This window comes from Ambystoma mexicanum, chromosome 2p (genome assembly GCF_040938575.1).
Source record: "Ambystoma mexicanum isolate Mex_15411 chromosome 2p, UKY_AmexF1_1, whole genome shotgun sequence".
Classification (NCBI taxonomy): domain Eukaryota; kingdom Metazoa; phylum Chordata; class Amphibia; order Caudata; family Ambystomatidae; genus Ambystoma; species Ambystoma mexicanum.
The window spans coordinates 1,080,674,718-1,080,689,091 of record NC_090923.1 but is presented as its reverse complement, the minus strand read 5'-3'; the positions used below and the strand labels follow the sequence as shown (position 1 = coordinate 1,080,689,091).

At 47.0% G+C, this 14,374-nt stretch overlaps 1 long non-coding RNA gene across 1 annotated transcript; it reads left to right on the top strand.

Moving 5' to 3' along the window:
- The first annotated feature begins 377 nt into the window (after nt 1-377).
- Nucleotides 378-1,577, top strand: LOC138565997 (uncharacterized). The gene is made up of 3 exons (XR_011301769.1): nt 378-490; nt 573-689; nt 1,051-1,577. It is a non-coding gene; the product is annotated as an uncharacterized lncRNA (long non-coding RNA).
- Nucleotides 1,578-14,374: the final 12,797 nt, after the last annotated feature.

Genomic DNA, 14,374 nt, shown 5'->3' with positions numbered 1-14,374 from the left:
GTGTGAGGGGCTGGCGCCAGATAATAGAATTGTAAAAGACATATGATGTGGTGATACTGAACTACTGTGTATAAATTAGCGGACAAACATTTAGTTCTCAAAAAAATGTTTTCTCCCTATTAGAGAGTATCCCGGATATATGGTCGGGTACAGCAGGATCCACTTCATGGGCACTGGCTGGAATTCGTTTAAGCTCCAATAACCGACACAGCAAATACTTCACATCCGTGAATGCAACCGCTCACTTCTAGAAAGAAAGGAGACGAGACTGAATCCGCATGGAGGCAAGGCTGATAGAGTAACACTAAGTAGCTTAAACAATGTATTGAAGCATAGGTAAGAAGTTAGTAACAATAGGGTTGTGTACTTCCCTTTTTAGTGACACACGAGCCGAGACTGGACGGGCAATAAAAACATGGGAACCGAATTGAAAAGAAAATGAAATTCTACCCCCCTTTGAAGATGTCGGCATAGGGACTTGCTCAATTAGGTAAGCCCCTTACGGAATAGATCAACTCAACCAGATGAGGATTAGCGATTCTGTACTTAACGGGTCCTTTTTTCCACTATAGCTTGCAGAGCCTCCTTTTCTGACACATGTTAAACGGCTCTTTCCTTCGCGCATCGCCAATACGCAGCACTAAGGACTCAATGATACGAGGCAATCAACTTACAGTATACTCTAAACGGTGAGTAGACCACACCAGCGTTTCTGTTCACTGACGTATAACTGTGAGAGTACAGGTCCTTGCCTCACATTAACCCCTCCCTTTTCCCTCGAGAGAACCAATTGAGTAGGATGAGTAGAATCAACTGGGACACAGGTATTTGAACAACATAGGGTATAAGTAATGCCCTAAAAGCAAAAATGGAGATAGACTAACGGGTACGAAAGGAACCAGTCTTAAATGCACATATAAATTTGCACTGTAGTATGGTGTCACTAGACTTTAAGCCAAGATTTATGTTACTGATCAACAGTGGTCTCAGAGCAGAGCAGTATGAGTAGGTTATTGATACTCCTATTCTCTGTTTATTGCTCCCTGATAGGTGGAAACCTTCTTCCGGGTAAATTGACCAAAAGGGTAACACAAACCCATGGATTAAGAATACAACTGCAACCCTGACAAAGACATTGCATAGGAATTGCTTCTAGTGGAAACCATTGTTTTTATTTAAAAAATGTTTTTTACTGTGACTACGATGTGATGCATGCTTTACTAACCCCTTGCACAAGCCCCTGAAGAATTTCCGAGTACTAGACACAAGACACAAAGATCGGAAAGAAACATGTCGGGCATATTTTGTGGTTGTTGAGTGACATTATGAAAGTGAATGAAGAATAGAGTGAATGGAACTTGAGATTGAGTGAGATTTGTGTAATGAGGTATGGCCCAGTGTGAACATTAACACAGCACAAGACACTTTAACAGACAAGTAATTGAATTAACATACGTATCTGTTGGAGGGTTAAAGCTCATGATTACACTGCAGTGAACATGTGCCTTTCTTATCTTCAATGTAGGAGACTTAATAGACACACTAACAATACACCCCATGGTGTTCTTAATATGTGTATGTACTTGAAAAATAAAATATGTATATTTTTGTATAAACTTGTTCTGAAGAAATGGTCTTTTTCAATACCAGAAGCGAATATGGTACTGGAATATAACTCTCCCATTCAAGGTAGCAATTACAATCACAAGCTTTGTGTTACAAAGTGTTAAGGGTTGATCCCTTTAGTTAGAGGGTATGCTTGTGAATTGTATATCCCTCGACCTCTTCTTTTTGTTTGAATGGGATGGTGAGGATACCTTGTCACTTTGCATTCTACTGGGCCGATCTGTACTTGATTGATTAGTCTTGGGAGGATAGCTCAGGAGCAACGTGCTCACCTTGGAAGCAAAACGACACAGAGCACCACAGGTTCGATCCCCGGGTCCCTGCTTAGAAACCTCCGGGTATTAAGCGCGTTATAAATAACCTATCATATCATATCATTGCTGAGGTGGCTCGTAAATCCCTCGCATCTAATACTTGTCTCTTTCCAGTAGTATATCATAGTCCAAAGTGTCATTGATAAATAAAAAAATAAAAAGTAGATCTACAATACTACAGGCTGCTTGCTGGTCTTTATTTACTCCAAGGTTATGAGCAATTAATTCATTTACTGATCTTTTATTACTCACTTAATACTGGAGACCAGTCTCTAAGCGCGGAACCAGGATCAAAACCTGTGTTGCTCTGCCTTGCTTCCAAGACAAACTTGTTGCCCCTGAGCTATCCTCCCGCCCCGAGTAGTTCCAGGACCAGGATTCAAACCTGTGTTGCTCTGCCTTGCTTTCAAGCCAAACATGTTTCCCCTGGGCTATCCAGCGACCCGAATAGTTCCAGGACCAGGATTCAAACCTGTGTTGCTCTGCCTTGCTTCCAAGACAATCTTGTTGCCCCTGAGCTATCCTCCCGCCCCGAATAGTTCAAGGACCGGGATTCAAACCTGTGTTGTTCTGCCTTGCTTTCAAGCCAAACATGTTTCCCCTTAGCTATCCATCAACACGAGTAGTTCCAGGACCGGGATTCATACCTGTGTTACTCTGCCTTGCTTCCAAGACAAACGTAATGCCCCTGAGCTATCCTGCCTCCCGAGTAGTTCTGCTCTGACATTTGCCAGTGTGAACTCTGTTCCTCTGATAGATCTAAAACTTGACTGATGTAAGGTGGACAATTCACTTGCTCAGCGTAATCTTGAAGTGGTCCTGTTGCTGCTCCATCCGCAATTTAACTTGACAGAGCGAGTTTGTAGATTGGTAGTTCGTGAGACCCTGTGATCCTCGTCACTTGCTTCAGGATTCCCTTATGCAGCGATTAATTCATCAAGGTCGGGAAATCTTCTCCAAGTGTAAGCTGAACTAGTTTTATGCCTGATGTTGGCCTTGGGTCAAATGATATGTTTAATGCTTTGATTTCAAATGCCTTCTTGGTCAATTCCTCCTCACTCCTGGGTTTGAAGGGGGTGACTGTTGATTGAAGAGGAGGTCGATTCATAAGGAGGGAAACCGGGTTTTGTGATGAATATATGAACACAAGTACCAAGATGTCTGCCTGTGAACAGGAAACACACGTCCTCACCTACAAACACAGACAGAAACATATCCCAACCACACTTTATATAAAGGCCGACAAAAGAGCCAGTGATAACAACAAAGAAGCAATTTTAGAACATCAACAGCAAAAATCCAGAAGCGATGGACTGAGTCATATAAGACGCGATGGACTTGCATGTGTGAAGACATTCATGAGTCATATAAAACGCGATGGACTTGCATGTGTGAAGACATTCATGAGTCATATAAGATCAACAATATAATCTTAAAACACTTGGAAAATTATGGAAAAGAGCACTGGCAAATTGACAAAACCTTTATTCGCAATCAAGAGAAGCAAAAACATTGAAGACCAGACTGGGCAAACTGATACATGGTTAACAATAGTCAGAAAACAAACAACATAAAAATATGGTGTTTACCCCGGCTCCCTGGACACTGTTCGTTTGTAAATTTACTACACAGAGCACGCAGCTGGATCTACGACTCACCCACAAGCCGAAGCAATGCAAATATACCAGCTGGACTAACACAGCACGAGTGGTATATGTCATGTTTTGCCACTGTAAAAATGTATACATTGAGCATACCACCAGACAGGCCAAGACACATATCATAGAACAGCGCAGCGCATCGGTACAAAGCATCTTGCAGCCCCATTGACGGGTCACTTTGCAATGGCCAACCGCAATGAAGACCAACAATGTGGTTCTGCGTCGGCTTCATTCGACTAGAGACAATGTGCTAGAGGCAAGCCTTATTTCTAAGACTCTGATTCACTTAACAGGGTTAAATGAGGACAACCACTGGCTGTGAAAACATCTCAGACTATATGCTTACGTAGTCAGTCTAATAAATGAAATTAAGCAATGGGTGACCCACAAGACAAGAACATTGTCAATGGACACACATGGCCCTTTGCATATATTACACTACTTTCATTATTTCAATGCACTTATGTAATTTCGATAGATGGATGATAATATCACATGATACCGTGGAAAGCTCAATGGGAATGGGGAGAATGCTAACAACTGGCCCGTTAATGACGAGCCCGTTATTAGCATCCTGGTCTGCTAGCGGGTCCCGCTAAGGACGCCTGGTTTTTCCAAACGTCCTTTGCAGGACCCGTGAGCAGACCTCGTAATGAGGTGGTAGAGGGATAACAGGGCCGGCAGCTCTACTGGCGCTGTAATCCCTCTACCGCCTTCCTCGTAATGAGGCTCATTGTGTTTAAAGCAGGGATCCAAGCAAACATTGACACATTTTTTGCGTGCAATGAGGAGGAAATACATCCGCAGGTATAAAATGGGAGGCCTTTAAGGTAATTATTCGGGCAATGTCGATGTCTAGAGAAGCAGGTGTATTGAAGTCCATCAGAAATGACCTCCAGCGCTCAGAGGCAAAACTTAAATCCCTGGATTTATGTTACAGCTCACCCCAGTCCACATGTGCTGAAACAAGCCCGATCAGAGCTGGAAACCTTTGAAGCGCACGTCCTTTGCAAGGTGCGTTACCGCTCCAGGCCGCAGGCTGCCAGGAAATACGGTGAGGGTGAAAGACTGGTTAGGCCACTGGCTAGACTAGCTAAATCTGACAATGGCCGTACCCAGTCGGACTGTATTGAAGACACACTAAGGAATTCCCACTTGACCGATCAGTAGATCCTTTTTCTCTGCTTTCTATAATTCTCTCTATACATCGGACCAACACCATGGTACTCAGATTATCCCTTTTTGAGGGACCGCCTTTGTCGCGATTGAGCGTCCAGGCCAGGGAGGCCCTTCAGGCCCCTCTCTCCATAGTGGAGATCCTTGCAGTGGTCTCCACCCTGCCCAAGGGCAAGGCCCCAGGTCCCAACAGACTCACATCTGAGTTTTATCAAGAACAAGCATCCCTGCTCGTTCTTTGGCTCCTGGAGGTCTGGCTTGAGGCACTCCACAACTCCATCCTTCCACCGTCCCTACGAGAGGCTACCATTACTATCCTGCTCAAGCCCCACAAACCGAATAACAAATGTGGCTCTTATAGGCCTCTCTCCCTCATGAATGTTGATACGAAAATATATGCCAAAGCCCTCGCCAACAGGCTCCTTCCACTGATGCCTCACTTGATTCACAAAGATCAGGGGGGGGTTTTGTCCCAGCTAGATCAACTGCCTTGAATATTAGTCGCCTATTTGATGTCATGCCTAGAGTGGACCCGCCGGCTGGGGCGGCGGCAGTGACACTGGATACTCAGAAGGCATTCAACATGGTCTCTTGGGAATGCCTGTGGGTGGTGCTTGCGGAGATGGGTATCGGGCAGGAAATGCGACGCTATATAAAGATAACATACACAAATCCTTTTGCTAGAATCTTGGTCACCTCCTCAAAATCTGAACCATTCGAGCTTGGCAGAGGCGCCCGTCAGGGATGCCTACTCTCCCCAATTATTTTCATCATGGTTATTGAACCAATGGCAGATATGATTTTTGCTCGCCATGGACATAAGGGATCTGACTCAGCAGACTGCCTGAAATAGTCTCACTCTATGCGGATGATGTCCTCTTATATATAAGAGATCCTGAAACAAATCTGGACACTGTCCTCCAGGACATTGTCCGGCTAGGTCAGTTCTCCGGGTTCACAATAAACAACTCCAAGTCAGACATGTTCCCACTAACTAGCAGCACTAAGCAACCATCTGGGGGGTACCCTCTTCGCTGATCCCCCAATGGGATCAAATACCTAGGAGTGTGGATCTCCGGTGCGAGAACCTCCCTCCTGAAGGACAACTTTGGAGCCATGGAGGACTATGTGGCTAGCAGGCCGGCCAGATGGTGTGCCCTCCCTCACACAATGGCAGGGAAATTGTCTGTTGTCAATATGGTGCTAGTACCCAAACTTGTGTATATATGTGCCAACATCCCAGTGTGGCTTGGTAGGCCCTTCTTTTCAAGGCTTCACAGACTCTGTGCTCAGTTTTTGTGGCATGCATGTGCGGTCCGGAGAAAATGGGTTGACATGACAGCCCCATATGATAAGGGGAGCTGCATGGCTCCTGACCTCGAGTTATGCTGGCTGGTTGCACAGGCCCAATACGTTTCCTACTGGTATAGTGAAGAATCCCAACCACCACATGTCAAGTTCGGACGCCTGGCGGCAGGAGAGTCAGACCTCAGGACACTCGTGTTGGATAGTAGATATAAGGACGATTGGCCCTTTGACCCAGTGTCTTCCACGGTGCCCGCCTGGTGACATATCTTCTTGTGCAGTGCCATGACGCGCGCCTTCTATAAATGGCTACCGCTCTGCAGGTTCCCTGGTCTGGGACCACCAAGGATGCTGCATTAGTCGTCCAGTAGAAACATCATGGCTATAAAGTTGTGGCTGATCTACTTGTGGACGGGAAATGTATCACTCCACTGACATGGCGCCGAGAACATACTGGCTCTTGAATTGAGCTTATACAATATTAAAGACTACAGGCGGCTGTGCAATCGCAGTGGCCATCCTATCCTGCAGAGCCCCCTGAGACCGCTGTGTTGCCACTCATTGCCAACTCCAGCGGGAGTCACCGCAATGCTCTACAGAACGCTTGTGAATAGCTATTCCACTTCATCTCCCCAAATACGCTGTAGCTGGTCTGAGGACCTAGGGATGGAACTAACCGGTACCCAATGGGAACGCAAGTGTGCACACAGTGAACAGGTTTCCTTGAATTTCAGGTTCAGATGCATACAAGACAAATTATTAAACAAACTATATTACACCCCAGAAAAACTCAACAAGATCTGCCGAGAGGTGGACCAGTCCTGCCCTAGGTGCCGTTTTAGCCCTGCTGACCACTTACATATGTTCTGGTCCTGCACCCAACTTGGCACATTCTGGGGCACTGTCCTACAAACCCTTTCTGATGTGGTAGATGTCCCCCTCGGATACTCCCCAATGGGGGATGTATTTGGCTTGTGGGACAAACTCCCCAACAAAGGTCTCCGCTCATTTGTAAACACGGGTTGTGTGATTGCCCGGAGATACATACTATTGAAACGGAAGCATGTTTCCCCGCCCTGTCCCAAAACCTGGTTATTAGCACTGACTTGGGCCCAGAGCTCTGAAGAACTTTACGTGAGCTACCTACCTCCTACTTCCCGCCCCAGAAATGCCTGGGCTGAGTTTTGATCCTACCTGGCAGCCCTTCCTTCTGACCAGTGACCTTGCGTAAGTTGTAAAAGCAATCCCATTAACTGTCTCATTACAATGATCAATATCATTGTAACGCCTCACTCATCATGAGCAATGAAGTAGTTTAAATGTAATGTATCTCTGTCTCTGTAATCGGTGTCGATTGCCTACTGTAACTACTGTACTTTGATAACTCTAACAATTAAAAGAAGTAAAAGAAAAAGTAAAGCTAACATGATTCATGGTTGCTTTACTCTTGATGCCCATGTTGTTATTACACGGCAAGTCTGGCCTACAATGGTGGGCCAGTATGAATATATTTGTTTCGGTGGCATGGCATGTTTTAATGGGCATCATGAATAAAGAAAACATGATAAGTATTATTACGGGGCTAGAGTTGCCTACTTTGGTGCAACCAGTCAGAATATATTTTCTGATGTGGCATGACATTTTTACAGGCATCAAGTGTAACGCCAGTACGCAAGTAGAATGAGTGTTCGTAGGTGGCAGGACTGCCCTATATTGGTGCAGCCCTTCCTGACATTTATTTTTATTGTGGCATAGCCTTTTTACTGGCAAAACCAGCAGAAGTATGTTCTTGCATGGGATTATTGGCATAGATTGGCAGAGCCAGCATGAACATGTTTTTAGAATATGTGTGCTGGCATTATGCTCAAAGCAAACAAGAGTATGTTCTGATATGGGAATGCTGGCAGATATTGGTGCAGCCACCATGAAAATGTATGGGCACAGCGGCATACATTTTTTTAATTCTGATTATATATATTGTGGGAAAGGGCATCATGAAAATGCTCTTGTGCACTGTTCGTGAAGTGAAGCTATTGGATCTTTCCATGAGTTACCCACCAAAAGCAATTGCACATTGTGTGGCTTTTTATGCACATTTTCAAAAATGCTTGCTGTAAAATGCCCTGTGTTAACCCATTATTTTAAAAATGTTCTTGGGGAAAACTGCAACAATCCCCCTTGGTTGGGTTGGGATCTTTTGCTATACTCGATTGCACCCACATATGTGGGAGAAGCATTTATGTCCCTCTAATTAAAAAATGTCCCAGCTGCCACTGACATTATCAACTCCTTAACTCATGAGAGGGAGCTAGAGGGCCATCCAAGATGGGCGCTTCCATGTGAGCTCTGTGCAACCCGGAATAAATCCTGAAGAATCCTTTAAGTTTCAGTGCTCTCCCGCCCTGACCGTGTACCGATCCTGCTGGCAGTGTGAAACCTTGCCCCCAGCCAAAATCCCGAATGAAATCGGAGTCCCAGAGCCCCAGAAACCCACCACAGAACTTTGGGGCTTGTGGACTGCAGTGAGGCCCTATCGGCTGCCAGGTGCCCGCGTTCATCCTCAGGGCCGGGTGAGACCCCCGCCGGTGGAGCAGATTGACCCCTACCAATCCAGCGAGAGTAGAGCGGAGACACCTACCTGTGTGCCAGAATCGAGGGCCCCGCGGCGGCCCCCCCCGCAGGTCACGGCCAGTCCACAGTGCTGAGTTGCAGCCGTGGCGGCCACAGTCGGCAGGCAGCTGCGAGGCGTGCTGGATGGCTGCGAGAGGCCTGGTGCACTAATTCCAGCTGCGAGAGGAGCAGGCGGTGGGCCGGCTGGGGTGACGCACCGTACCACAGCTCTCCACTCTGTCGGCGCGATACGGCAGACAGCACCCGCCTCCCAGTGTCCAGGAGCAATAACAGCTGATCCTGCTGATCCTGCTCTGCAACGGAGAACGTCGGAAGAAGCGGACGGAATCGACAGCGGGAATCACAACGCAGGTACGGCGCACGATGAGGGGGCCCACATAGTCGCCTCCCAGGAGCATAGCGTTCACACCCAGGCAGCCTTTAAAACCGAGCGCTGGGGCCACCTTCAGCCAGTCTTGCCACCATCCCTCAAGCAATCCAGCCAGGATACACCTAGCTGCTCCCCAGGCCACAGCTGGGATGGCCGGAACGCAGCCCCAAGGCTAGGAACACTCCTGGCATAGAGCCTTCTGCGCAACACCGCCTTGCAGGCCATATTCGCCCACGAATGCTGACAACCTAACACTGGCACAACCATCATCTATCCTTTAAAGTGCACCACATTGGTCCCTGTTGTCTTGCACATAATGTGTGTCTCACCCACTACTTGAAACGCAGCCTCGACAAGTGTCCACAAGCTCCGGTTAACACACTGGGAGACCCCCTCTGAGCAGGAAGAAAATTGGGAAAACAGGTCGCGGAGGGAGCTGAACTTCGAGTCTGGTTTAGCCTCCAAGACTCCCAGATTGCTAGAAGAACCAGAGCCCCCGAGGGACAACTCACACCAAATGAATGAGGGGTCATGCTCCACAGACATCAAAGAACTCCTATTGGACCTACAGGTAGGCATAGGGAGCCTGAACAACAAAATGGATGGCCTCTCCTCTAAAGTTGATCTCCTACAACACCGTTTGGACACCCATTCAGAACGCATGAATGAGGTAGAACACTGTGTGTCCAATCTGGATGACGGCAAAAGTGCCCTAGCGACCAGAGTAGCCCAGCCGGAAACCCAAATGAAGGCAGCAAACACCTGGAGTGAAGATTTGGAAGGCCACTCTCGGCGCAATAATATTAGAATTGTCAGAGTGAGAGAACAAGAACATCAAACGAAAATGAAAGACTTTGTTGAAGCGTTATGTACCACACTGTTTGGACACAAGGCCCTTTCTCGCCTTTTCTTCATGGCAAGAGCACATAAAATCCCGTCATCCAAACGTATCCCAGGAGCTTCCCCCAGGCCGATAATGGCAAAACTGCTTAATCACAAAGACTTCGATACAATTCTCCGACTCGCCAGGGAAAAAGGCGAGCTACACCACGACGGAGACAAAATTAATTTCTATCCCGACTTCTCTCCGGCGGTGCAGTCACAAAGAAGATCCTTTACCACCACCAGGCAGAGGCTCAGAGAAAACCAAATAGCCTACTCCATGCTCTTCCCGGCGAGGCTCAGGGTGCAACACGAGGGGAAAGTCCATTTCTTTCAAACACCAGAGGAAACAAACGTATTCCTGGATCAAGCAGGGTGCCCCGGGCTGAACCCCAGTCACACACGAATGCAAAGGGGAGGAAACCAGAGGAATCCAACGTAGTACACTATGGTCAACGGCGAGAGGCAAAACCCTCCTACCAAGTCTAGCAACCTAACCGAAACCAAAACCTGAGTTAAAGTGTTCCAGGGACCCACAACTTGGGAAGCCCCTAGTGCTTCGCGCACAGCACAAGTTCAATCAAAAGTTCAAGGTTGAAAATGGGGGGGAACCGGGTGACAGACACGCATCGATGCAGTCCATATCCTGCGTAAGTTACTCAAAGGGCAAGTTGGGGGTTGCCCGTGAAAGGAAGGATGATGGAGAACGAGGTGGGAAATGCGCCTCCCGATTGTTGACCCCCGCCGGCCCTCAAGACAGACCTAAACATCCACATCACTCCCTCAAACCACCAAATCGATCGCAAACAATCATCAATGCACTGCTGTCAAAGTGCCCCATAACACCTTTGCCATGCCACACATTCTCTGCTTAAATATGAAACTCAGATGTACCATTCAAAGAAGCCACATGGAACATTCGGAAAGGTAACCTACCCTCCAAAACAAGGAAAATCCTTCAATACTTGAAGAGACATGAGGTCGATATGGCTATGATCCAAGAAACACATCTCCTCCCCGAGAATGAACATCACTGGGCCAGGAGCTGGGGCTGCCATACGTACTTTTCCTCAGACTTGTCTTACGCCAGAGACGTGGCCATACTAATCAGTCAGAAGGCCGGCTTCCATCTGATAAACACAGAAAAAGACACAGATGGCCATGCTATTCTGGTATGCGGAATTGTGGCAGGTGTGGAAGTAACTTTTGTCAAGTCTTACGGACCCAACGTTGATGGAGCAAACAACTTTGCCTGGGTTTTTACACATCTTGCAGGAAAAAACCCTACTTCAATTATCTGGGGGGGAGATCTGAACAATACCCTTGACCCCTCAAAAGACAGATCACACATCATAACTCTGCCTATGTCTAAAGCCAGCCTTCAGGTGCAAGAAATCTGCAACGCCTATGATCTCGTAGACGTGTGGAGGCACAGCAATTGGGAAAAACGCGACTATACCTTCCACTCCACAGTGCACAATACAAGCTCCAGGCTAGATTATATACTGGCATCCGCGAGTGGCCTCTTTCGCTGGGGGCTATGTCAGATCCTCCCTAAAACTCTTTCAGACCACTCTACTGTGACCCTCAACTGCATCCCTGCCAATACCAAACTGCGCCTGCGACATTGGAGATTCAAGCCAGGTTCACTACAAAATCATGTATTTGCATCTGAGCTACGAGCCGAGATCTCTACATTCATAGAAACAAACCACATTTCTTTCGCCTCGATGGCCACATTCTGGGAAACAATAAAGTGCTACGTCAGGGGTGTATGTATGGCTAAGGAGAATGGTATCCTCAAATTGATTAGACGAGAACTCACCGCCAGTGAAAGCTGTTTAAAAAATCTCGAGCTTCAATACACCACCACAAATGATCCGCGTACCCAAGCAGCCCTCAAGGAGGAACTTCTGACTTTCAGAGCAACGGCAGAGCGCAAACTTAAGTTTCTGGGTCAGAGTAGACAAATTCGTCAATACGGGGGCCGCAAAATTGGTAAACGCTGATAGGAAACCGACGATAGTCGAAAGAATTTGCACCAAACAAGGGACAATTGTGCACACTGAAGAGGAAGTGGTAGAAGAATTGTACACATCAAGCCATAACTCTGACTCTGACGCGGTGCACAGATACCTGGTAGACACTGAACTGTATTGGATAGAGAGAGAACTACGTGAACCCCTCAACGAACCTATCACAACGGAAGAGGTCATGGAAGCTATCAAAACCCTGCCAAGCACCAAAGCCCCCGGCCCAGATGGCCTTACAGGTGAATTTTACAAAGCCTTTGCAAACATCCTAGCTCCGTTCCTGACAGAAGTATACGGCGAAGCATTAAAAAATGGATCCCTCCCGCAGTCTCTCTGTGAAGCCAACATAATTCTACTACACAAAACGGGCAAACCCTCCGAAGAATGTGCATTGTACAGGCCCATCTCTCTCCTCAATCTTGACAATAAGTTACTTGCGAAAATACTAGCGAACAGGCTGCTCTCTCTGATGCCAGCCCTGGTCCTTGCAGATCAGGCAGGATTTGTGCCCAGCCGTAACACTACATTCGGCATCAGAAGACTGTTCGGAATCATCAAAACACTTGACCCTGCACAACAGGCCATAGCAGCCCTACTAGATGCCGAGAAGGCATTCGACTCTGTTGAATGGCCCTTTCTCTTTGCTGTGCTCACTCAAATGGGCCTGGGAGCGCAATTCATTAACCTAATCTCCTTGTTATACACTAATCCCTGAGCCACCATCGTCTTGGGAGAAACAAACTCTCCCCCTATCAAACTACAGAGGGGCACCAGACAGGGCTGCCCGCTTTCGGCGTTAATTTTCGCCCTAATAATGGAACCCCTTGCATTGAATTTGCGATCCCGTCAGCTCCACCGAGGTTTGTCTATTGGCCTGCACAAACTAATTATATCACTCTATGCGGATGATATAGCCCTATTTATCCACGACCCCATTGAAAACCTTATCCCGGTCATAAGTGAAGTAATCAAATTCGGCACCGTCTCTGGCCTGAAAATCAATCATACTAAATCAATGATATTCCCACTCACTCCAGCCACTAGAACATTCACAGATGACTATCACTTCACCTGGGACACCTCCCAGGTGTGCTACTTAGGAATTCTGATGTCACTAAATTATCAAGAGGTATTCCGTGATAACTATGAGTCAGTAGCAAAGTCACTGCAAGAGAAAGTAAATCGTTGGAAATCACTCCCTCTGACCCTATGGGGAAGAGCATCTTTGGTTAAAATGGTGATACTCCCGAAACTACCATATCTGTTAACCAATATACCCATTCTAGTTCCGCAATCCTTTTTGAAGAGAATAAAAAGCATGGTCCTACAATTACTCTGGGCGGGCAAACCAGCGAGGTTGGCGCACTCCACATTGATTCTACCATTAACCAGTGGGGGCCTAGCGCTCCCTGACCTGGAACGATACTTCTGGACGGTCCAGGCACATTTCCTTAGCTTTTGGTATACCACGCACTTTGTGAGACCTCACGTACAAATAGAACGAGCCTTAGCTATCCCCAACCTATTGAGAGAACTTATCATTAGTCAGATTCCAGTACCCCACTCTACCATGAACGTGGTCCTCGGCACGTACGCGATCTGGAAGAAGATCGCGCAAAAATACTGTGTTCAGGTGAGATTTTCTTCTCTACTCCCTATTAAATTCATTCCTGGGATCCCCTTGACATCGGAAAAAGTCTTTCATCAATGGGTAGAGAAACTTCAGATAAATGCTTTGGGAGATCTATTCAGTGAAGGAACATTCATTACACCCCAACAAGCAAAGGAAAGGGGGAGCAACACCTCCCTTGACACCTTCATGTATTTCAGAACCAGATATACCCTCCAAGCCCTGTTCCATACATTCCCCCAACAACCTCCAACATGGCACCTATTGCATGACGTAATCCAGGCACAAGTTGAAAGCAGGTTAGTCTCTGCCATCTACAAATCTCTGATAACCGACAAAGCTCCTGTTAACTCACGCATAAAAACAAGATGGGAAAGGTCTCTCCAAGCACCGATTCCAGATGAGGAATGGACATTCATCTTGAGGCAAACGCAAAAAATAGCCCTGAACTCTCGCCATAAACAAATTCACTTTAACTTCTTGCATCAGACGTACTTCACCCCCGCAAAGAAAAACAAACAACAACCAGATTCACTGGCGACATCGAAAGATGCGGATTCACACCTGCTGACTTCTTCCGCCTCGCTTGGGACTGCCCCTTGCTAACACCATTCTGGTCTCAGATCCTCCAGACCGCATCATTAATAGAAGGGGAAGACATACAACCCATCCCGACAGTTGCACTACTCGGGATGACCAAGCACCTATCACCAGCAATTAGGAAACTGGCAGGTGTGCTGTTGACC